Source organism: Anomalospiza imberbis, chromosome 20, assembly GCF_031753505.1.
Source record: "Anomalospiza imberbis isolate Cuckoo-Finch-1a 21T00152 chromosome 20, ASM3175350v1, whole genome shotgun sequence".
Classification (NCBI taxonomy): Eukaryota; Metazoa; Chordata; class Aves; order Passeriformes; family Viduidae; genus Anomalospiza; species Anomalospiza imberbis.
The window spans coordinates 11,144,343-11,166,468 of record NC_089700.1 but is presented as its reverse complement, the minus strand read 5'-3'; the positions used below and the strand labels follow the sequence as shown (position 1 = coordinate 11,166,468).

The following is a 22,126-nucleotide window of genomic DNA, read 5'->3' as shown; positions in this document are numbered from 1 at the left end:
TGCTTAAGAAACCTGGAAAGCTGAAATACTGCTCAGTCTGGAGACAAAGGTTTTGTCTGCTCATATGTTAAAATGAAGAGAAATACTATGAGCTTTGTGTAACTTTGAACCGAAGCTACCTGAAGTTGGTCATTGGTTACTGAAGAGAGGGCACAACCTGGGAAGAGCAAAGGACATTTTGGGGACAACTTGACTTGTTCAGGATGGGTGTCTGGGTTTGGGAACTGCTGCTGGCACACACCAAGGTGCAGGAACAGACTTCCTCTACTATTAACTCTCAGTCTTTAGATCTGTATGTTGTATCCTAGTCTAAGCTCTTTGGAAAGCACTGCATGACAAATAATCTTACACATCATCTTGTGGAGAGGACTTCTAAATAGTTTTAAGAGTTATTCATTTGGAAAGTCAGATGTTTCTTTCCCTGAGGCATATCAGCACACAGCATAGCTTGTTATTAACTGTGATACAGTGCTGGTAATAGAGGAGTAAACACACAAGGCAGGCAGACTGTGGCACAGAGGGCAGGCTCCTCCTGGCACTGTGGTGACAGAGCAAGTGCCCTGTGCTGGGGCCTGCTTGCCTCACTGTCCATCTAGGCTTAATCACAGTCCCATCAACCACAAGTAGTGAGCAAGAGAAAAGAAGAAAGAATGAAAGGAGATAAATGAATATACAGGAAGATTGAGACATGGATAGGAGGAGTATATAATTCCACTCTGAACAGATGGTGTGTTGTGTTTAAAGACTACAACAAGATAGATATCTAATGGCAAATATAATTCATTCTTCTTGTCACGTTTTGGGAAGAATTTAATGCATTTTCAAATTTTTACTGATAAATTGAAGACATTCATAAAGTTTGGAATGAAATGACAAATGGATGTTTTTTTCACAAGTCTACAAACTTGGGAAATGGCCTGGCCCTTGCTGAGTACCAGGCTGCAAGGTGTTGTTACTGCAGTCTGTTGCAGTGGAGCAGGCAGTTCTGTTCAATGATCAAGCAGCTCAAGTTTGAGTGAGACATGGGAACACAGAGAAACATTTAAAATACTAAGACCTTAGCTCACCATGCGGCTGGAATCCTTTCTTTTCAACTTGCTTCTGGAAAAGCTTTTGACCCCATGCTCACAGCAAGTTGCAAGCCAGATCCCTGTGTCCCCTGGTGATGTTGTGGCAGCAGTGGGAGCATTGATTTTGGCTGACAGCTTGTGAGATGAGAATGACCATGACCATAATTTCTCATGGCAGTAGTAATGCTATTGGATTTGTTTCTATGCTTTGATAAGCAATTAGGATTAGACAGCTGATGGAAAATATATTTCCCCTTTTTCCCTATGAAGCTGGATGCTTCTTTTAATCAGGTTATCTGTAATAGCAAACTGGAACCCCTCCTGTGCTGGTTGGAGTGGCCAAGGGATTGGACATGGTTCCTCAGAATTCAGTGAGGTTCCTCACCCAGGAATGAGTAGTTTCTCTTGTGGTGATCCATGGGAATGCAGAGGCTCCTCCAGTTTTAGATGGCTATTGCAGTTTTCTGTGAATCACCTCAAAAGGCACTAATTCTGCCTGTCCTGGTTTTCAGTGATGTAAGACTTCATGATACTCAAAAGGAGCATAAAACCAGGATTAAATGCCACTTACATCCATTCTTACCCACAGGATAAATCAGAGTTCTGTGCATAAGGTCAAGGTAAGGTAATAGATGTTTTGCCCTATACTTTTTTTAAGGAAGGCAGATTTCCATATTTCTCCAGAGATGTGGAACTTCCAGTCATCTGAAGTGCCCTGTGTCACAGACCGCTGGTAGGGACCACAGTTAGTAAGCACTGCAGGTCACACAAATAAATATCAAGTAGAAAGCTTGAATTAAGAGAAAGATTCTTCAACTTCATGAATGTGTTGTTGTATGAAGCCAAGAGGATTGCTTCAGACTCACCATCAAACTGTTAAAATGCAATTTTCTATGTGAGAAGATAACAGAAAATCTTAGTGATGAACGGCTTCATAACAATCCAGATGAGCCATTTTGCCCTGCAGGAGCCAAATGCAGCAGGTGGAAAATATTTTTCCACTTTTGTTGTGCTATTTGTCATTATAACAACACCCTGCATCAAGAGTTAATTAAGACCTGTATCTGTGCTGTCTGAGCAGGTGATCAAGAGCCAGGCATTTGCTCACACGTTTTGGGCTGGAGCAGTTTTTGTTATCTGTGGCACTCTACGGAAGGGTAAATCTTCTGAAGACATTCTGTTTTCTGTGTGTTGCCTGCTGCTGGCTCAGTTTGTGCCGTGGCTGGCTGCTGCTGCAATGGCAGGGTGGCACGGGAAGCCCTCTCCCCTGGGCTGGGGTGGTGCAGTCCCTGTACAGCCCTGACACCTCTGTCTCTTTGCCCCATTGTTTCCTCTCCAGCAGTACAGGGTGGTAGCAATGCCTTTTTTGAATTGTATTGTGTGTCAGCAGGCATTTGATAACAGAATGAATTATTAATGCATCCTTTGGACTTTTCTGCTCTACTAATTTTGCTGCATCTTCTATTTTGGTCATTTGTCCTACATTTTAAAAAGCAAATTATTGTCCCATATTTAATCTCCATTGGGTTGAAAGGGCCTGTGCTGCTGCTCTCTAGTGCTTCCATTGCAGGCATTTTACATTGCTCTGCTCTATTAAGTTGCTAGAGCAAGGGTCAGACAATACCTGCATGAGGCTAGAATTCTGTTCATGTTCACTTACGTTTGTTAATTATTATTTACATCTAGTAAATCTCCTGATTAGTTCTGTCAGCACCCAAGATACCTAGGGCACTGCTATTGCAGTCAGAGGCAATTTTAACTTTGGTCCTAACTTTAACTTTAACTTTGCTCTGTTCAGTATGGGTGAGCAGAGCACAGAAGGAAGAAACAGCAGTGCCCAATTTCTGATGATGCACAGAACTGCAATGACATGATACAGATAATAAGACTGGGCAGAGAGGGCAGGAGCTGGCCTTGGTTGGCATAAATGCAACATAACCACATCCAGTTCAACTTGATGCTGCACTCAGGGGCACGAGCCAGTGTTTGGTCTGTGTTATTTCTGTGTAACTGGCTTGTGCCAATGGCTTTTGCATGGAGAAGGGAATGCTGTGTAATCACCTCTCATTGTGTATATATTCCTAGTGGAGTAGCTAATCCTTTGGTTTTGACATCATAATTAGTAAGAGAGAAATTATTATGTCCCCAAAGCAAAGGCAATTTCAGATGTGAGGAAAAAAAACCCTGCACAAAACCTCAGCTAGAACTGTTAAACTTTGAATATAGAAATCCATTTTTTATGCAAATGACCTAATTAAAGAAAGAGTAAGATCTAGAGGGAAACTGGGAGTGCTTTAGTTTTGTATCATGTGTTGGGATGAGCTTTAAAGATTGTGTAACTAGCTGCTGTCTGCATTTGATTTCTCCATCTTGAGTATTTAGGGACAGTTTCTCCCTATGCAAATCAGCCTGATATAATGTTTTCCTTCTAAGTGACAGTAACTTGCATCATTTTAGGATATGACCTGCATTTATGGGCCCTGCTGACCTTCTTCAGAGTGTGTCTATATTTATTTAAATGATTTGTCTACTGATATATGGCAGTTCAGTGAAATGAGTTGTTGGCACATTAACCTTTCGAGCATCTAAGTCCAGTTTAAGTGAGTATTAGATCAACTTTGACAGGATATTGGCTATTATCACAGTTTATTTTACATCTACTGTAACACAGCATTTGACGGTTTTCCTCCAAAACTCTGGCATTTCCATGAAATCTCCCATCTTCTCACTCTGGTTTTAGAAATTTCAGTCTCAAAGCAGTGCTATTACCAGACTGCCACCTATGTGAGGGCTTAGAGCTTCTCAGCTCTAGCAGACCTCAGCTGCTGCCTGCAAGCAGGTGAACCCAAATCTCTTTGTTTCAGTTCCCAAACCCCCTGTCTGACCCTGCTGCAGGGTTTGTGTCTGGCAGTGGTGCTGGTGCCAGGACCAGGCACCCCAGCAGCACCCCTTGCCCGGGCCACCTGCCTGGCTGGTGCATGCTGCTGAGCATGGTGGCCGTTTTCTCTGTTAGGGTAAAAGCCATTTAGTTCCATGTACTTGTCTCCCTGTGAACCTATTAATACCCTGTAATCAAGCCACCTTTCACCTTCTTTTTAATAAACTTAACAAATTGATCTCTTTAATCACTCACTGTAGAGTATTTCCCACAGATCTTAATAGTTTGTTCAAGCCCTTTCTGAGTTTCCTGAGCCTTTAAAAATATCTGAGTATCATCTGTAAGCCTCAGTCACATTTCATGAACTGTGCCCAGTGTTTAAGGGATGAAAAAATAAGAGAGAAAAAGAAATGGTACTCCACACTTGTACATGGATAACATTAGCTAAGACATCTGGATGAATATCATCGCTTGAAGCGATGTTCATACTATTGCTTCTGGTATCTGAGGAGCAAATAGCCTCCCGTTTAATTTATACTGTAATAAAATCTCATATTGATTTTAATAAAATTGAAGACAATAATTCTGAATGAAATCCCTGAGGCAGCTTGTCCATAAAAACTGACTCTTATTTCCTTTGCACATGTACGTTGCAATTCATGTCTGAAGTGAGCTGGGACATTGTTTCATGAAGAGCTGGGAATAGTTTTAAGTACAGTGTGAAGTAACCCTTCTTTAGAAAAGAGGTGTTTGAAGAGCTCAGCACAGATCCCAGTCCTGCCATTGTGTAAGTGCTGTACAGCTCACAGTGATACAGTGCTCGTGCTCCTGTCCCCATCTTGCTCTTCCTTGAGGTGACAGCATGTGGATAACTAAAGGTGATAAAGGTTCAAGCAGACATTAGGATGCCCTGGACAACTCTGGTGAGTTGGTAGTTGTTGGTATTTACTAAACTGCTGTGAAATTTGCATTTTACAAATCTTTAGTGTTTGCTGCCCACCCTGCACATACAAATCTCGTTGATGTTATTTTTCTGTTCAGCCCTGGCAGTAAGTTTATTTGTGTACGAGATTTTGCAGCAATGAGATGTAGAAATGAGATCTGCTGAGGAAAAAGCCAACTGCAACATAATGAATATTCACCTTGATGTTCAAATCTCACATTGGAATGTGTTGCCCAGAAGAGCTGCTAAGGAGAATTAGGATTTTATTGTTGAATGAATATTCAGTATGCTTTTAGTGCTGCTTCCTTCTACTCCCTGAAACCAAAGTCTCCAGTGAGACATCTCTAATCAGTTTTGTTTCTCAAGTGCTAAATAGCAAAGGAAAAATGCAATGTAACAGGAGGGAGATGCTGCACTAGAAATGCAGTGCCAAGGCTGCAAATTTGAGCACGTGTGAGCTGGGCTTCAGGGAGAGGACTGCACAGCACTGGAGTCACTGCCAGCTCCTCACCTGGCAGAGAAGATGCACAGGGAATGCCAGGCCACAGTGAAAGGTGCCAGGGCTTCACATTCCAGAGCCCATTCCCTCTCGTGGGAGACACAAAGGGCTCCGGCATGTGCAGTCGAAGGCAGGTTGTTTTTTTCTGTCCGTGGACTTCACTCACAGCATGTTTCTGAAGCAGGACTTATTTGGGGTAGATGGAGAGTGGTTCTCTCTGCAGGTGATGTAAAAACAAGCACTCCCAGTGACTGGATTGCTCCTTTACAGCAAGTCCCATGGGCAGAGCTGCTGTCTCTGTGTCACAATCTTAGCACATCAAGCACTCCAAAATTTATCTTTCAGCTTTGTCACTGGAATGGGTACAAATGGAAATGCTGAACATTACATTTAACATCAGAAAAAGCTTCTTTGCTGTGAGGGTGGTGAGACCCTGGGATGGGCTGTAGAGAGGGAGGGTGACTTCTGTCCTGGGAGATACCCAAGCCTGACTGGTGGTGGTCCTGGGCAACATGCTCTGGGTGATGTCCTTGAGTGGAAGTGAGGGATTTTTACTGGAAATCACATATGTGACAGTCCTTTTCTCCTTCCCACCTCCAAATCTGCCTCAGTCACTTCTGAAAACAATACTGAGAGTTGCCTCAGTTGCAGGGAAGCCTTTTAAGTCAAGCGTATTCCTGGTTTTGGAAGATACACCTTCCCAAGCAAACAATGAGATCAGCTGTGCTGAGCCTGAGAGTCCTCAGATGGTCTAATTAGGCTGATCTGGCTTCACCAGCAGGGTGTTTCTGGAACAGTCGGTAGCTGATGCAGTCAAGCTGCTCCTACAGCAGGGTGCATCCTCCTAGTGGTTCCCAAGACTGGGACATCTTAGGCTGATAATGGGAACTCTGCTGGGGCTCCCAGGCTCAGCCCTGCTGGGTACCCCTCCTGTCCCCTGTGCTTTGTGTCTCTAGCTCCTTCACCCAGCTGTAACACCTCTGCACCAATTTAACCCTGCACTGAGCCTGGTGGGGCTGCCTCTCCGCTCCCTGCAAAGTGAGTCCTGCCTGGAAGGAGGCCAGAGACCCGCAGGAAGAGATCAGTGCTGCCTGGGAATACACCTGTTAGCAGCAGCACTGGGGAGGAGGATTTCCTCTGGCCCAAACAGCCTATTACATCTGCAAGCAGCAGGCTTATTTGGGGTGAAACTTACCAGAACTTGGGGAGCTCAGAAGCCTTGAAGATTTTGCCAAATTCCTTGGAAGGAATAAATTAAAGGATAAAATAAAAAAATAAAAAAAAAAGATAAAATGTATTGAAAGGAGGTGGAATGGAAGATGAGGAGGAGAGCTGTAAGGTGACCCCCTGACCAGCACAGTTAAAGGTGATTTTCCTGATTTTCTTAGGAACTCAAGCCAAAAAGTTGTATCACTGAGGGCTGGAACGTTCCTCTCACATTCACTGAACCCAGTGAGTCTGCAGCACCCAGGTCTGAGCACTGTCCTCAGCCAAAGCCATGACGGCTGGCGGGGCCCTTGCCTTCCTGGTCGGGGCAGCAAGTAAATAGCTTCTGCTAATGAAGCTTTGGCTTTCTGAGACAGGCTTTAGTTCCTTGGCAATGTAGTATTGGGTTGTTTGTCAGCATACTGAACACTGAACAGGCAAGCTGGTCACGTCCCTTTTCCCTGGCCTGTCATGTCAATCAGGACGTGGCACGTTCCCAGTCTCTGGGGAGGAGCGGCAGGAACAGAAATGGGAATTAACAGCTTCGAACCCCACGCATGTGAATGCAGGGAGAAAGAGAATGTGAAATTCTGGACGACAGACTATTTTATTTTTTTAACCCACTCAAGCAGCAGCTGCATCCATGGAAACTGCCTGCGTGAGATCTTCCTGTTTGTTTTTCTCCAGGATTTCTGTGCTGGTGGTGTTGTCACCAGACACCATGTAACCAGTTGAAATTCACTGCTTAGTCACATTCTCTGCCCTGGGAGACCTCGGTGCTCTGTGCCCCCTGGCCGTGGCAGAGGATGGGCAGCCGTGGGACTGGCCAGAGGCACAGATGGGCAGAGCAGGGGCAGAGGGTGCCCAGGGCAGCAGCAATGCCCCTGCTCCTGCTGAGGGCCCTGTCACCCTCCAGGGCTGCAGTGCACAGACTGGCAGGGATGACAGGGTCTTTCAGCTGGTTTTCCCTCTTGAATCACTGAAGTTGTGCCAGTCAAACCCCTAAATAATGCCCCAAATGTGAGCTTCCATCTCATGGGAAAGAGTATTTATGGGGGGTAAATAATATGTATGCAGACAAAGAGAAACAGAGAGGTGTGACAGAGCGATGGATAGGGCAAATAATTTAAAAGAGACAATTGTGCTCCAGGAATAAAGAGAGTGTGATTGATAGTATGCTGCTTTGGCCATGCCACTCAGGTTCCATGTGATACAGCTGTCTGGAAGGGGAGGAAGCTTGCAGGAAAGCAGGACTGAACAGAACTACTCACAGAAGATGCTCTGGAGCTGAGAGCTGACATTTTCCAGTGGAGGAGTGGGCTGCTGGGCTGTACAGCACAGCCAAGTCCTGCTCTGCTGCAAGTGGCTCTGTGCTGGAGGTGGAGCAGGGGATGGGACAGCCTCGTTTATTTATTTGAGAGAATTTTTCAGAGGAATGAATGAGCTGTTTTGGATGTGTCTTTCTGGTGTATGACCCTAAACTGGGATTCATGTGAAAACCAGAGACACCCAGACTCCTTTCCATTTGTCTCGTTCATGAAAGCCAATTTCCTTCCCTGACTTTATGTAATTGTCTTGTCGTCAATCTAATATTCCAGGTTTATGAGGAACAACAAATCAATACCCTCTTTTTTGAAAACTGACGATTAATTAATTGCTGGTGTCTGCCTGCATGCTGCAATTGTATTAGATGTCAGCAGTAATTAATTTCTAAAGGAAATTGTTCTTGCTGAATTTTGAACACCAGTTCAGATCCCATCTTTCCTGCATATTCACCTGAAGGGATGTTAGGCTGTTCCCCACAGGGGTATGTTCCTGACTGATGGGGTGAGGAACAGGTGCAGCTCACGGGAAAAGTGGACAGTGACACATCTGCACTGCAGTTCTGGGGGCATTCTCACGGGACTTTTGCATTAAATGTGTTACTTGGGCTTATAAGAAAGTAAAAATACATGCAGAAAGCAAAGAAATATATATATATATGCCTTTTGAAAAAGAATAACCATCTTTATCAATGTAGAACAAAAATACCTGCAAGGTCTGCTTCTGCTGTTGAACAGACCCATTGGCTGTTGTATCTTCTAGACTTAGAAGGAACATCAAACCTCAGCTTTTCTCCTGGAATACAAATTATCCTAGTTAAAAAACAAACTATATTAAGCTCTCATTGTAAGCTTTTAGAGAGACTAAAGGATAAACAGGAAGGAAACGGCCTCTCCTCTGCTCGCTTCTTTTCACTAGTGGGAACATGCATTTCTTAAAGTTTTACCAGATCACTTCCCTCCTCTGAAGGTCAAGTGAGAAAGCTCAGTTGCATCTCACTGCCTGCTCCCTGCCAGGCCAGCTCCTAAAGCATCAGCCTGTTCATTCAACATTGACTGAGCCTTGGGCTCCTCACACTGCTGCTTCATCACATCCCTGCTTGGAGCCTTCCCCTCCCTCTGGGTTATCATGGATAAACCATGCAGTTCTGACATTCCTCTAAGTTCCCATGGGAAGTACACACCTTAACGTCTCTGGTACGTACAGAGACGACTTGTGGCTGTCGCTTTGCCCTCACCAAAACCCAGTCTCCCCTGGCACGGACCAGCGCTGCCATGTCATGGTCATGGAGGGCAGAGAGAGATCGTCCTCCCAGCCAGCAGTGCAGGGGCTGCAGACTGCTGGGGTGTAACCAAGCAAACTGAAATCGAGCCAGGACCAGTGTTAGCACACAGTGTCTAATATTTGAAGGAGTCACAGTTCTGCCATCTTCAGAGCTCAGTGACCAGCACCACCAGCCCAGGAGCATCACCACAGCGCCAGTGTCTGCTGCAAGCCACAAAATTCTTGTGAGGTAGCCTCTTAGATGGATCTGCTGAAGTCCCCCGGCTCTAAGCAATAGGGAAGAGAAGAATACCTCTTGTCAACTCATCAGTGTGCTTTAAAAATAGCCCTAGAAACTCTGGTGAAATCTTAGCTGATGGGTTTTTCAGTGGCTTCTGAATTTAAATAGTTTCTTAATACAATGGCTTTTCCCTCTCTCTTTACATGTTGCCTCAGGGTTATTTTTGCAGAATCACTTGAATTTGTTGTAACATGAACAGATTCCAATGCCAGAAGCATTGATTTGCTGTATTACACTGAGAATTAAGGGGTTGATTTCCAGTACTGTTGCCTATAGTCAGAATCTATTCCTATCCCAGTCTGTCTGCTGAGGGCTGAGCTTTGATTTGCAGGCTGCAATAGATAGGGAAGGCAGGGGCAGTGCTGGGGGTGAGGGGGATTTAGTACTGGCTTCCTTCTTATTTAACTGTCCTTGCTTTATTGTCTCCTTTTCCCCACACTGACCTCTCTGTGCTTTCAGCAGCGTCTGCCACGCCCAGGAGGTGAGGGGCTGTCATCCGGCAGGAGCATCACCTCAGGTTCTGGACACAGGGACTGTTGGGGCAGGCACATGAACTATGTGAGCTATCTTCCACCAAAGCTGTTTTGGACAGCGGAGAAGGATAGAGCCATGAAAACTCTTCTGACCTCTTGTTTAAAAACAAGACAGCAGCATTCAAACAGTCTGGCAGAATATTTTTCAATAAATCCTGAATGTGGCAGTTAAGTTTTCTGTACTGTGCTGGAAAAAGGATTACAGTATACTTACTGCAGAGACAGGAAGATTGATTCTCACTTGGAAAATCTGTCAGATCTTTTGATTTAGAGAGCTGATGATTGGTGGAGTGTTTAGGCTTGATTTATATCAAGTTTACTTTCTCGCTTGCTTTCTCACATTTTTCCCCCTGCAAGTTGTTTTAATGTTAACATGAGTTAGTCTTACTCTGAATGATTTTTTGTTTAACAACTATTGAGGGGAGTTTGAATGGTTTTGATATTCAAGTTAAAACTCTCTTCTCTAATACCTGTTTGGCCAGAGTAACATGACTGAATTTTAGTTGCATGAGGTCTAAATAAATGTACTTTATGGGGACAGACATTGGAATCCAACCCTTTACTCTAAAGAATGGGTAGAGGCTTATTCCCTGTGGAAAAGTCTTCTTGGCCCCAGAGAGCTCTGCAACAGATAGTCTAGACCTTTAAAGATCAAGTTACTGTTTTCTTGGTCTAGCCATGGGAAGGAAGGTGGATCACATCCATAATTCCTCCAGTGCTGTCAGCACTCTGAGCAGAGTTTGGCTCACATCTAACGGTGTCTAATAACCCTGACAGCAAATGAACACATGCATATGTGTTTAAAGATGGTCCTCCAAAAAATACACATTAGAATTTAACATTTACACTATATTTTGAAGGGAAATTCTTTGCTTTATATTCTCCCGCTCAAACACACCATGTGGCTGAGCAGGGCAGTCAGTGAGTCATAGCTGTATGTGCATAATCTTCATCTGATTGCATTGGTATTGAATTGCAGGTAGAGCATTAAAATGATTTTACAAAAATATCTTTGCAACTATCTAGTATTGATGGGAAGGTCATTGTACATTTGCAGTGAAGTTTTGTCTCTGCAGTGAGGTCAGCTCAGGACCAGCTCAGTCCTTTCGGCACCAGGGATGGCGGAAGCCAAATCCGGCATTGACCAAACACCACCTGGTGCAGGTGGGAGTTTTACCCTTCATACAGCTTTCAGCTAATTAGCACACATCTGGATTAATCTCTTATTAAATCTTTTGTGAACTTCTAACAATAAATGGATTTATAATTAACTTAGGCATTCTTATTAAATCCATATTAGTGTGCTTGTTTGAGACCACTGACACTTAATAGGAGGTGTTGCTAAGTGCTTCTCCTTCTACAACAGCAGTTGTGGTTCCTCCCTGAAAGTATCAGACCTGAGGCAGATACACCCATCAGGAGGCTCCTCAGCTGGTGGTGAGCTCAGAAACTAAACAAATAATTCAGGCCCGCTCCTCATATTTTTAGTGGCCATGTGTGGTGTGTCTCTTTGTGCACTGGGTATTTGATAGCAATTTCAGGTTCAAATCCCAGTTCACAGATGACTCTCAGAGCATGCCTCTCTCAGTCACTAATCATCCCTCCCTTAAGGAAGTGGGAAGCTATTTGGATGTGTTCTGGCCATAGCCAAATTATAGGCAAAACACACTGTTCAAACCCTGCCTCTCACAAGCGAGGCCAGATCCTCAGCTGCTATAGCACCCTTTTAATTATACATGTGGAAACAGTTCCCCAAAATCCATCTGGTTTCCTTCACTTGCATCTAGAAACCTAGAATTACAATCAGCACTAAATTGTAGCTGGGATTGTATTACATGATTGCTTAGATTATTGGTGATGTTTCTGAATTTTCTTTTTCTACTCTTTTCCCAGGATGTGACAAGAAGTGCTCAGATAGAGTCCTGTAACTGCAGGGTGAATATCACCTTCTCAAATACAGTTTAATGGAACTTTCCTTCCTTTTGTATTCCCATGGAAATAGGAGTTGGACTGGGTAAGATCACACATGACTGTTACCATAATTTTGCTCTGTGTCAGATACGATCTCATCAGAGCTTGAGAGTATCACTAATTTGAGAAAAGGGCACAAGCATTAGAGCTGCGGTACGCACCCTTTAGCAATCCTTCAGGTTCTGGGGAAGGTCTCTGGAATGCAAATCATTGGGCATTATGCTCTGAAACGTTTCAATAACTTTTGAACCACAAAATTATGTGACTGTCAGAATTGAGGTCACTTCTACCCCTCCTCCTCACCCTGCTCCCCCGTACCTGAATAGAAATCTGAAAGATGTGGGCTATTAATATTCCAATGGATTTCCTTTTCTGTATGAAAAATGAAGGCTTAATTTAAAAAGTAATTCTAGTGTTAAGTTACCTATTTATGGTGGATCCTGCACTCAGCTTGCATGAAGCAGATATATAAATATTCTTTCTAACCAAGGGCTAAATCCTGGTCCTGGCTCTGAGACAGTGCACAGGGAATAGGCCCATGTGACTGGATAGAATTCCAACAGAGGAATTACTTCTCTGTTTTGTTGGGTCCCTGGGGGTATGTAAATTCTGCCCTCCTGGGCAATAAACCAGGATTTGCAGAAGTGCTTCAAGAACTTAGGATCCCAAATCCTGCTGAATAATATGGGGGATTTCCAGGACTGATTTCCTGGGCATTCAAAAGGCCCTGGTGTTTGCTCCATGGGAGGCAGGTACCCCATCATGGCTCTGGATGTTCTGCCTCCCTGTCCTGCCCAAAAGGGAGGGAAGGTTTTTCTTTTTCTTTCTCTCCCCACAGGGAAATCAGCACTATAGAATTATTAAAAGAGTTTATGGAGGAGGCTAAGCATGATTGAAAGGATGCTTGCAAATGTAGGTAGAAGTTGTCAGTGGCTCTTTAAAAGTGAGTAATACCATTTTAATTGTCATCCTTACTGCTGTAGATCACAATAAGGTTATGTTGATAGAACCATCAAGCATAGTAAATGCTCTAAGTACAATATGTTAGTACTAATTATAGAGTAATTTAGCAACAATGTATATGGAGAGGGCAATTTTGCATGCCAATTCACCATGGCAAATTTAATTGTATGGAAGTAGGGGAAAGCAAAATATTTCAATAAAGAGTAAAATGACAAGATGCTGGGTGGCTTTTCCAGTGCTGGTGGCATTCCTGACTCCTCTTGAAAGGGTTGCTGCCATCTCACCCCACTGAGCATCCTTCTGGTACATGAATATTCACAGAGCACAGGGGATCTTGGACAGTTTGCTGGCAACAGCTCTGAGCCTCCTCAGCCAAAGCAGAAATGTGTTATTCCTCACTGAGGCAGGTAAGCTTTGAGTGGAAGTGATGTGAAATAGACCCCTGGGTCATTTCCTCTTTATCAAGTTGCAAGAAGTCAGAAGCTGTTACTCACTGAAAGAAATCATCTATCAGCATTAAGCTTTCCCCCCTCTTTCAATTATTGTACTTTATAGAGCTGCACAAGGGCTGAATTTAAAAGGTGTGTCATTGTTTTGGGTGAAATAAGTTCTGTTGCTTTTTGCCTCAGAGATATATTTTTTATTAATATTGTAGTTGCCTTTCACTGTTCTGGACCCACAAACAGGTGTTTGAGAGTATTTCGTTCTTCAGAATGATTACAATTTCTTCCTGAGGTCTGGGAGTTGTTTTGGCAGTTCTGATACTGTTACTCCCAACAGAGATAGAAGCCTGTGGATATTAATAGACCTTAGTTTTAGCATCTGAGGCTTTTCCATGTTAAACTTCATTCCTGTTTTTGCCAACCATTTGGTAACCCTGCTCCAGTGTGAGGCTAACAGTGCGGCTTCTGCTGATGGGAAAAAGCAGTGAAGTACTCTGACACTGCATTTATCTTGCTAATCTCATTATCATGAAAACCCGAATTCTGTGCTACTTCAGAGCAGCATTTTCCCCTCTATTTGTCCTTCTGTATTGAAAACCAAATCACTTGATGAATCCCTTGTCTGTTTTACTGCACAAATAGCAATAGGCATCTCTTCAGGCTTGCAACTTGCACTTTGAAATTGTTTTTAATGTTTCCCTGCATGGGGAGTTTATCAGTTGTAATACGTTTTTTAAACAACATTTTTATTACCTTGAAATGGCTGAAGGAGATGATCCTCAGCAGCTGATAAACCAAAAAGAGTCTGTTAGAAGTCAATAGAATGATGCTAACTTTTACCAGCTAAAGCAATGGTTTTTGACAGCCCTAGAACAGCAGGATGACTGACTCCTGAACCATGTAACTGCCCGGCAAAGCTCAGGTAAATTCAGCGGGGGTTTATCTCAGAGGATGAGCTGTGCCATTTGCTTCCCGGCAGGTGATACTGTACCATGGCTTGTGAGATTTACTCCCAGAGACAGAACAGACCCCTCCCCTTTCTGGCCTGTGGAGATTTTTGATTAAGATCTAATGCTGGCTGCCCGTTCAGGGATCCCTGGAGTGTCACGGAGATGACAGCTCCCTAGCAGGGTAAGCAAAGTGCTGCCAAAGCAAAGACACGTTACAAGCAAGGGATTTCCCTCCACTGCTCCCCTCCCACGTCCTGCTCGGCTGGGGCCGCGAGTCAAACGCTGCCTGAGCGCTTCTGCCTCGAGGTTCTTCTCGCCGCCTGCGGTCACCGGCACTTCGCAGGAGTTTGCCGAAGGAGGGTGCGGGCAGAGCTGTGTCTCGGTGTTTGTGTGGGCGGACTGTTGGTGACTCTCATGAAATGTGGAACACTAGAGGTGGGTGTTCCAACACCCCAGAAGGCCTGGGTCTGCTTCAGGCTGGGTGCTGTGCAGGGGAGGGAGCCGGGGGGATGCGGGAGCCCAGGGGGATGCGGGAGCCCGGGGGGATGCTGGAGCCCAAGGGGATGCGGGAGCCGGGGGGATGCGGGAGCCGAGGGGATGCTGGAGCCCAGGGGGATGCTGGAACCGGGCGGATGCGGGAGCCGGGGGGATGCGGGAGCCCGGGGGGATGCGGGAGCCGGGGGGATACTGGAACCGGGGGGATGCGGGAGCCGGGGGCATGCTGGAGCCCAGGGGGATGCGGGAGCTGGGGGGATGCTGGAGCCCAGGGGGATGCTGGAACCGGGGGGATGCGGGAGCCGGAGGGATGCTGGAGCCCAGGGGGATGCTGGAACCGGGGGGATGCTGGAGCCGTGGGGATGCTGGAGCCCAGGGGAATGCGGGAGCTGGGGGAATGCTGGAGCCCAGGGGGATGCGGGGGCCGGTGGGATGCTGGAGCCCAGGGGGATGCTGGAACCGGGGGGATGCTGGAGCCCAGGGGATGCTGGAGCCCAGGGGGATGCTGGAGCTGGGGGAATGCTGGAACCGGGGGGATGCGGGAGCCGGGGGGATGTGGGAGCTGGGGGGATGCTGGAGCCCAGGGGGATGCTGGAGCCCAGGGGGATGCGGGAGCCGGGGGGATGCTGGAGCCCAGGGGGATGCTGGAGCCCAGGGGGATGCTGGAACCGGGGGGATGCGGGAGCCGGGGGGATGCTGGAGCTGGGGGAATGTTGGAGCCAGGGGGATGCTGGAGCCGTGGGGATGCTGGAGCCCAGGGAGATGTGGGAGCTGGGGGGATGCTGGAGCCCAGGGGGATGCGGGAGCCCAGGGGGATGCTGGAGCCCAGGGGGATGTGGGAGCCCAGGGGGATGCTGGAGCCCAGGGGGATGCGGGAGCCCAGGGGGATGCTGGAGCTGGGGGAATGCTGGAACCGGGGGGATGCTGGAGCCGGAGGGATGCTGGAGCCCAGGGAGATGTGGGAGCTGGGGGGATGTGGGAGCTGGGGGGATGCTGGAGCCCAGGGGGATGCGGGAGCCCAGGGGGATGCGGGAGCCGGGGGGATGCTGGAGCCCGGGGGGATGCTGGAGCCCGGGGGGATGAGGGAGCCGGGGGGATGCTGGAGCCCGAGGAGCGTGGGAGCCCAGCGGATGTGCCGGCCCTGCTGCCCAGCACACCTGACTCCCGGGGCTGAATGCTCTGCTGAAGCACCAGCCGGTGGAAGCCAGGCTCAGACAGTGGGCTCTGGGAAAGGCTGGACTGAGTCACCCCTGAGCACAGTGAGAAACTGACCAGGGTTAATTGATCTCAGGTGTAAATGCTTAGAGCAGTGGATGCACTGGGCCTTCTTTGCCAGCATCTGGAACTTTCCTATGGACTTATTTCAAATTAAACAATAAGCATTTGCATTTGTAAGCAAACAGTTGTTAAATTTGCACAAATAATCAATTTGTTCCATCCCAAGGATTTCCAATCAATATTGCATTCCAGCAGAGAAATAATGTAATAAGCCATTATTAGAATAATGTTGTGTTCATTTGTTGATGTTCACAACTGACTGCAAATCTTTATTTTAATTAATTCTTAGATTAAATAAAAGTTTAAGTTAATAAATAAAAGTTAATTACTTTTCATTCTGGTCTTTTTATAAAAATAGTTTTGTTGTGCTCCTAGTACAGATAAAATTGACAGGATTGACTAGAAATGGATGTAGCTTTTATTTCTCCACACTGGGGATGCAGGCCTGCTTTTATTTTTGAAAGCAATTTACAAATTACAATATGAGTTTTTGTAAAATGCCGTGGAAACAAGTTGTTTTGGAAGTTCCCCTCTGCATTTTTCTGATTACAGGTATTTTGCATTTATGCTAGTGCTTTAGCAATTTTCAACTTGGATGTATTTACACTTAGCATATGTCTTGTAGTGAGTGATTAAAATTAAGGATTTCAGCTTTTCTGACTTGAGAGTAGTGAACTGCTTCTGGGTAAGGGATGCTCTGTAAAACAAGAGTCTTCCTTACACAGCTCTGGAGAATGACAGTCAATGCATGGTTTGCATTTTCCTGTCTAATTATAATTAGCTATATATTTGCAGCAATAGCAAATGAAACAGCATTAACAATCCCTGGTGAAATAATGCAGAAAGTACATTGAAAATAATTTTGTTGTGCCTCATTACATGGAGAGTGAGTAGAAGTGGATTAAGCATTTGTGACAAACCTCTATGTTTACAAAAGCTCTGAACTTAATTTTGATGCTGCTGTAGATGTGAGCAGAAGATTTTGTTTCGTGACCCAGAAGAAATTTGAAAATTCTATTTATTTCCCCTTTTTATTTTCCCATATTGCTGCCACATAAGACAGCTGAAGAGAAAATCTGTGGGTGCATGAATGTAAATAGTCTGAGGGACAAAACAGGCCCAGGAATGATGTTGGTTTACCTTCAGTCACTCAAAAACAACCAACCATGAACTGGGTTTGTAAAGCTGAGGTAGTCTGAACTAAACCAAGTCGTTTTCAATGCACTTGCTTTGGCAGGTGCAATTTTTCTTGTTTGTTTTTTTGAAGTTTATTAGCTTAATTTGGGACACTTTGAACATGGCCTTTTTTCAAAGGCAGTTTTTGACAGAGCAGAAGGAGGATGAAGGGTGTTCTTGCTGGCATCTAACAGTTGGTCCTGCACCACTCCCCCAGTGTCCTTGAGTGACCTGAATGGAGAACTGAGGAGCCCATGAAATGTATTGATCTTCCTCAGCAATGTAAATTACTGGAGAGGTGCTCAGGTACTAGGTATGGGCATCAACACAGAGCTGGAAGACAGACTAAACAAAGTAATAGATAATAACCTAGGAGCCCGGGGGAGAATCCTGTGTTACCAAAGAGCCAGGCTGGATAGCCTAACAGGATTTCTGTCCCTGGCAATTAGGATTAATCCTGTTTGTAGCTGGGAAGAAGTTGTCACGGGCAGGAGTTGTTGTCTCTCCCTTTCTGAATGAACATTACAAGAAGTGAACACTTGCTTAAAGCCCAGGCCTGCTTCATCCTGCAGCCAGGAAATTTAGTCATGACAGTGCTGGGTGAAATGATATTTTTGGCACTGCCCAAAGAGCACAGAATTTGCATCTCTGGGCTGTGGCTCACAGCCATACAAAAGCTCTGCCGTGGGGAGGGCATGGGCTTAAATCAGACCACACAGTGTGTAAGGTACATTCCAGGTGCATCCTATGTATTGTTGTAGTAATTGAATACACATTAATGTATCTTCCATTTCTGACTACGTGCTCATTATTACTCTGAAAACTGGAATAATACCACTATTTGATCCCCCAAGACTGTTACCATGCCAAGAAATTCCTTGTGAATATACATTTTGACAGACCTCATTCTTAGTCAATGGCAGAGTGGCAGCTACACTTTTATATGAAATTAAAATGCTTGATTCTTCCCTCCTTTTTGGAAGACCTTATGCATACTTGTAGTCTGACTGTTTTCTGGGTAATGTGTAGATGTTCCATACTGATGAGAAAAGTTCATGCTTGTTTTAGGTCACTTTTACCCCCTATGTGCTGCTTAATCTTAATGATGTAAGTTGCCATGTCAAAATATTAAATAATTGTAACCTGTACAGGAAAAGAGTTTTATTTTAACCTTTGAAAACTGTATTTACATGCTTTAGTATATATGAATAATGCATAAAGATAGGCACTAAGGTTATTTTCAAAGTCAGCCATTTCAGGATTAGGTTGTAGAGAACAATAAAAGAGTGGTTTCTTTTCTCTCGCTCTCCCCCTTTCTTTAAATTCCCCAGGATTCAGGCAATAGCATTGAAGTTGAATGCCATTAGAATTTCTCACTTAACTTCAAAGCTTAATTTAGTCTCTGCTGGAATAAAGAGAGGCATAAAACAGGCACAGTGGAATCCATTTAAATGAGTGATTGTGGAAAAAAAGAGTGTTTCTAAGAAAACAAATGTTCTGCACATTCTTTTAACAGAAATCCTCCACCAGAGCACAGCGGCTCAGGTGCAGCTGTGCCCCTCCCCTGGGGTGGTGGGTGCTGTCCCGGCTCTGCCCTCCCTGCTGCAGGGTGGGGTCCCAGCCCTGTGCCCCTCAAGGCAGTGCAGAGGCTCCAGGAGACTCCAGGCAGGGACAGACCTCCTGGTCCTTGCATGGGGAATGTGGGACCAGCTGCACATGCAACCACACACGTGTGTGTTTGACAATTTCCAGAACATCATTGTAATAGGGTAAGTCAGCATGGAAGATTTGGTTTATTTTCCAGCATATTTGATGCTTCATGAAAGATGCAGTTGTACTGCAGAACACTCCTTTATAACCTTACTCGTCAAAGAAATGTTCTTGTCGTTAGCAAGGTGTTGCCTTTAAATCACTTCCCTCTCTGTGTTTTTCATTCATTGTGACATGGATTTTTTCCTATGAAATGAGCTGTATAATTTTGCTAGAGTGGTACTAAGTGCTTTATTTCAGAAGTATTATAGGTTAATGCAGCTTCTGACATATCTAAAAATCCAAGGGCTGTGATCGTCTGTTTTGCCTTCGGGATAAGCGCTCATAATCCAGCCACTCTGTGACTGCAGCAACTGCTCCAGATAATGCAGTTTGCTTCCACCCCACCCCACCGGTGCACAATGGACCTGGAAAGGTCTCTGCACTGTGGTGGTTCATGGGAGGAAATTATTTTTGCTATCAGTACTTTTAAGAGTTTGTGATTCCATAGCCTCTCCTCCCAGCACACCTTGAAGCTCTCCACTGGACACGCTGAAAGGCAACAGCAGCAAGAGCCATGTGGGCAGCTGGATGCTGTTCCCTGCACTGGGGCAGCACATGAAGGAGCTCTAGCCAAGGCTTTGGTGATATTTACCAGAGCCTTGAACTGCAGAAAAATCCCACCTGGTGTCTCCAGGGGGGACAGGAGGCAAGCTGGTACCTGCAGACCACCTTCCTTCAGACAGGGGTGTGACAAGCAGGCTCAAAGAGCAGGGGCAGGACACAGCTGTGCAGTAAGAGGGCATGGAGAGACTGCATTGATGAGATCACATTTCCTCAATCAGAGCTGATTTAATTTAAAAAGCTTTGGGCCTTTCACATCATCTCAACTATTGCATAAAGCATTTAATAATAATGCACTTCAATTGTATTCCTCTTCATTTGAGGGATTGCTTGACACTGATTCATGTGATTAGGAGAAGCCATTCTCCTCTTTGCTGCTCTTTCAGATAGCTTGGTCAAAACCATGCAGCCAGTAGTGGTGATCATGCCCCATGTCTAGAAATGATACACTTCCTGATAAGATTTTAGCATTTTCTGTGAATTGCTCTGTTTGCATGATGGTACATGATGATGCAACCTGAGGGGCCCTCAGACTGAAGAACCAGAGTGTGTGGATGGTAAGTGGAGTCCTGTGATGGGAAAAGCTCCTGGTCTGGGAAGCAGCAACTGAAGATAAATAGGTGCTGTGTAGAAAGAGCTGAGAGATGGATGTGTTTGCTGGTCTGAGTGTGCAGAAGGCTAAAAAATGCAACGACATGATTCAAAGGGGGACAGCTGATTTACAGTCCATTGTAATTGTACATCAGGAAATTTGTTAGACTAATTAAATGCTGATATAAAAAGGAGATTCAAAGGGATAGCTTCCTTAAAGATTGCTCTCAACCACCCAAGGTCAAAAGTAAGGTGTAAGTAATGCAGTTGGGAATTCGGGTCTTTCTGACTGAAGAAATGTCACAACTGTCAAAAGCAGTAACTCAGTGTTTTATATTTGAACATCTCATTATATTGCAGGCCATTGGAAGACACATTAGGTTCCAAAAAGGTGTCATGTAAGGTCTCATGCTCATAATCCATCCTTTAATTATTTCATGGAGGTTAATATTGCTGCAGTAGTTTGTAGTGTGGTCTTAGCAGTGAGTAATGGATTTTAAAAAAATGGGTTTAAAGGAAAATTCATAAAGCAGTACAGAAAGACAGAACTGCTGGTGATGACATTCATGCTTTTTTAGGATTGCTTTAAAGGCTTTATTTTGTAGTTGGTTTCCAGGAAGAAAAACGATTTTGTCTCCTATTATGCCCTCTCTTCTAGTATGGTTTATCCACTTTTTAGCTGCAGTTCAATAGAGAATCTGCATTCCACCTTGTACAGTGTGACTGTGCTCTTCTTTTTCAAATGTAGCATGTCTGTTTTGTTCTGGTTGCCTGCTTATGACTCATGACTTCCTGAGGAACACTAAAAGCTTAAGGGAATTGCATGCATATTTTTTCCATTTCTAATATTTCAAATACAAAATAAGAAGGCAAGTCTATATGGAGTGAACATCAACATGGCTCTCAGTGGCATGATAGCTCCTTTTCTTTTTTTCTTTTTTTTTTTTACTGAGACATTCTGGTTAATTAAAGCTAAGGGCAATAAGCATAGAGATGGTTGAGAGGAAAATCTGCCTTGCAGTGGAATTGGGTAAAGCATGTATTTACCCTGGCAAGATGGAGCTTGAGAGAGGACGTGATCAATATCTGTGAACACATCTCAAGGTAAAGACGAAGAGCTGCTTCAGCTAAAAGACAATACTGACCAAAGCAGATGTGGCAGGGAAGCACAGTGTGAGCTATGTCTCTGTCCATGCTGTTGGTGTGGTCGTGCACAATGACCCATGAACTCCTTCACTATTCCTATGATCCTAAAAGAACCCTGGCAGACAATGCAAGTGATATTTTCGTGTGTCTGTACCTACAGTTGTATAATGTATAAATCATGTATACATATTTTGTACAAAATGTATCAAAATAAAGTGGCAGCCCCCTGTACCTCAACTATTAAGAAATGGTTGGCTACAATTTCTTTTTTTTGTTAAATGAGCTGGTTTTTAGCATTACAGAGGTAATGTATACTCATAATTTTTGCCAGATCTAACTTTAGCCACCTAGAGTCTTCATTACAGGACATATGTGTAATTAGATTGCCTTCTTGAGAGTTTACAGACAGTCCTTGCTCACCATATACAGGTTTGAAATGATCAAAATGTTTTTTTAAATGATCCTGTAATGCTAGACAAGACTGGAAAGTCAATGTAATAAAATGTCATTCTCATAATCTTCATGTTTTGTGGTGGGCCCAAATCCTGTTTTGTGCTCTCAGGCATGTAATTCAGTGAGGCTAAGAGCAATTTCTTTCTGTGAAGTATTTGTCCTCTGTCCATAGTCTGGGCTCAAACTTTGTGGGATGTGACCCATATCCATCAACAGCAACCGCCGCCAAATGAAACTTGGAAGACCTTTGATGCATAATTTCCAAAAGAAT

At 44.6% G+C, this 22,126-nt stretch overlaps 1 long non-coding RNA gene across 1 annotated transcript; it reads right to left on the bottom strand.

Moving 5' to 3' along the window:
- Positions 1-20,574: 20,574 nt before the first annotated feature.
- Positions 20,575-21,433, bottom strand: LOC137485964 (uncharacterized). Its single transcript, XR_011005524.1, has 2 exons — positions 21,058-21,433; positions 20,575-20,954 (listed from the first exon to the last, which is right to left on the bottom strand). It is a non-coding gene; the product is annotated as an uncharacterized lncRNA (long non-coding RNA).
- Positions 21,434-22,126: the final 693 nt, after the last annotated feature.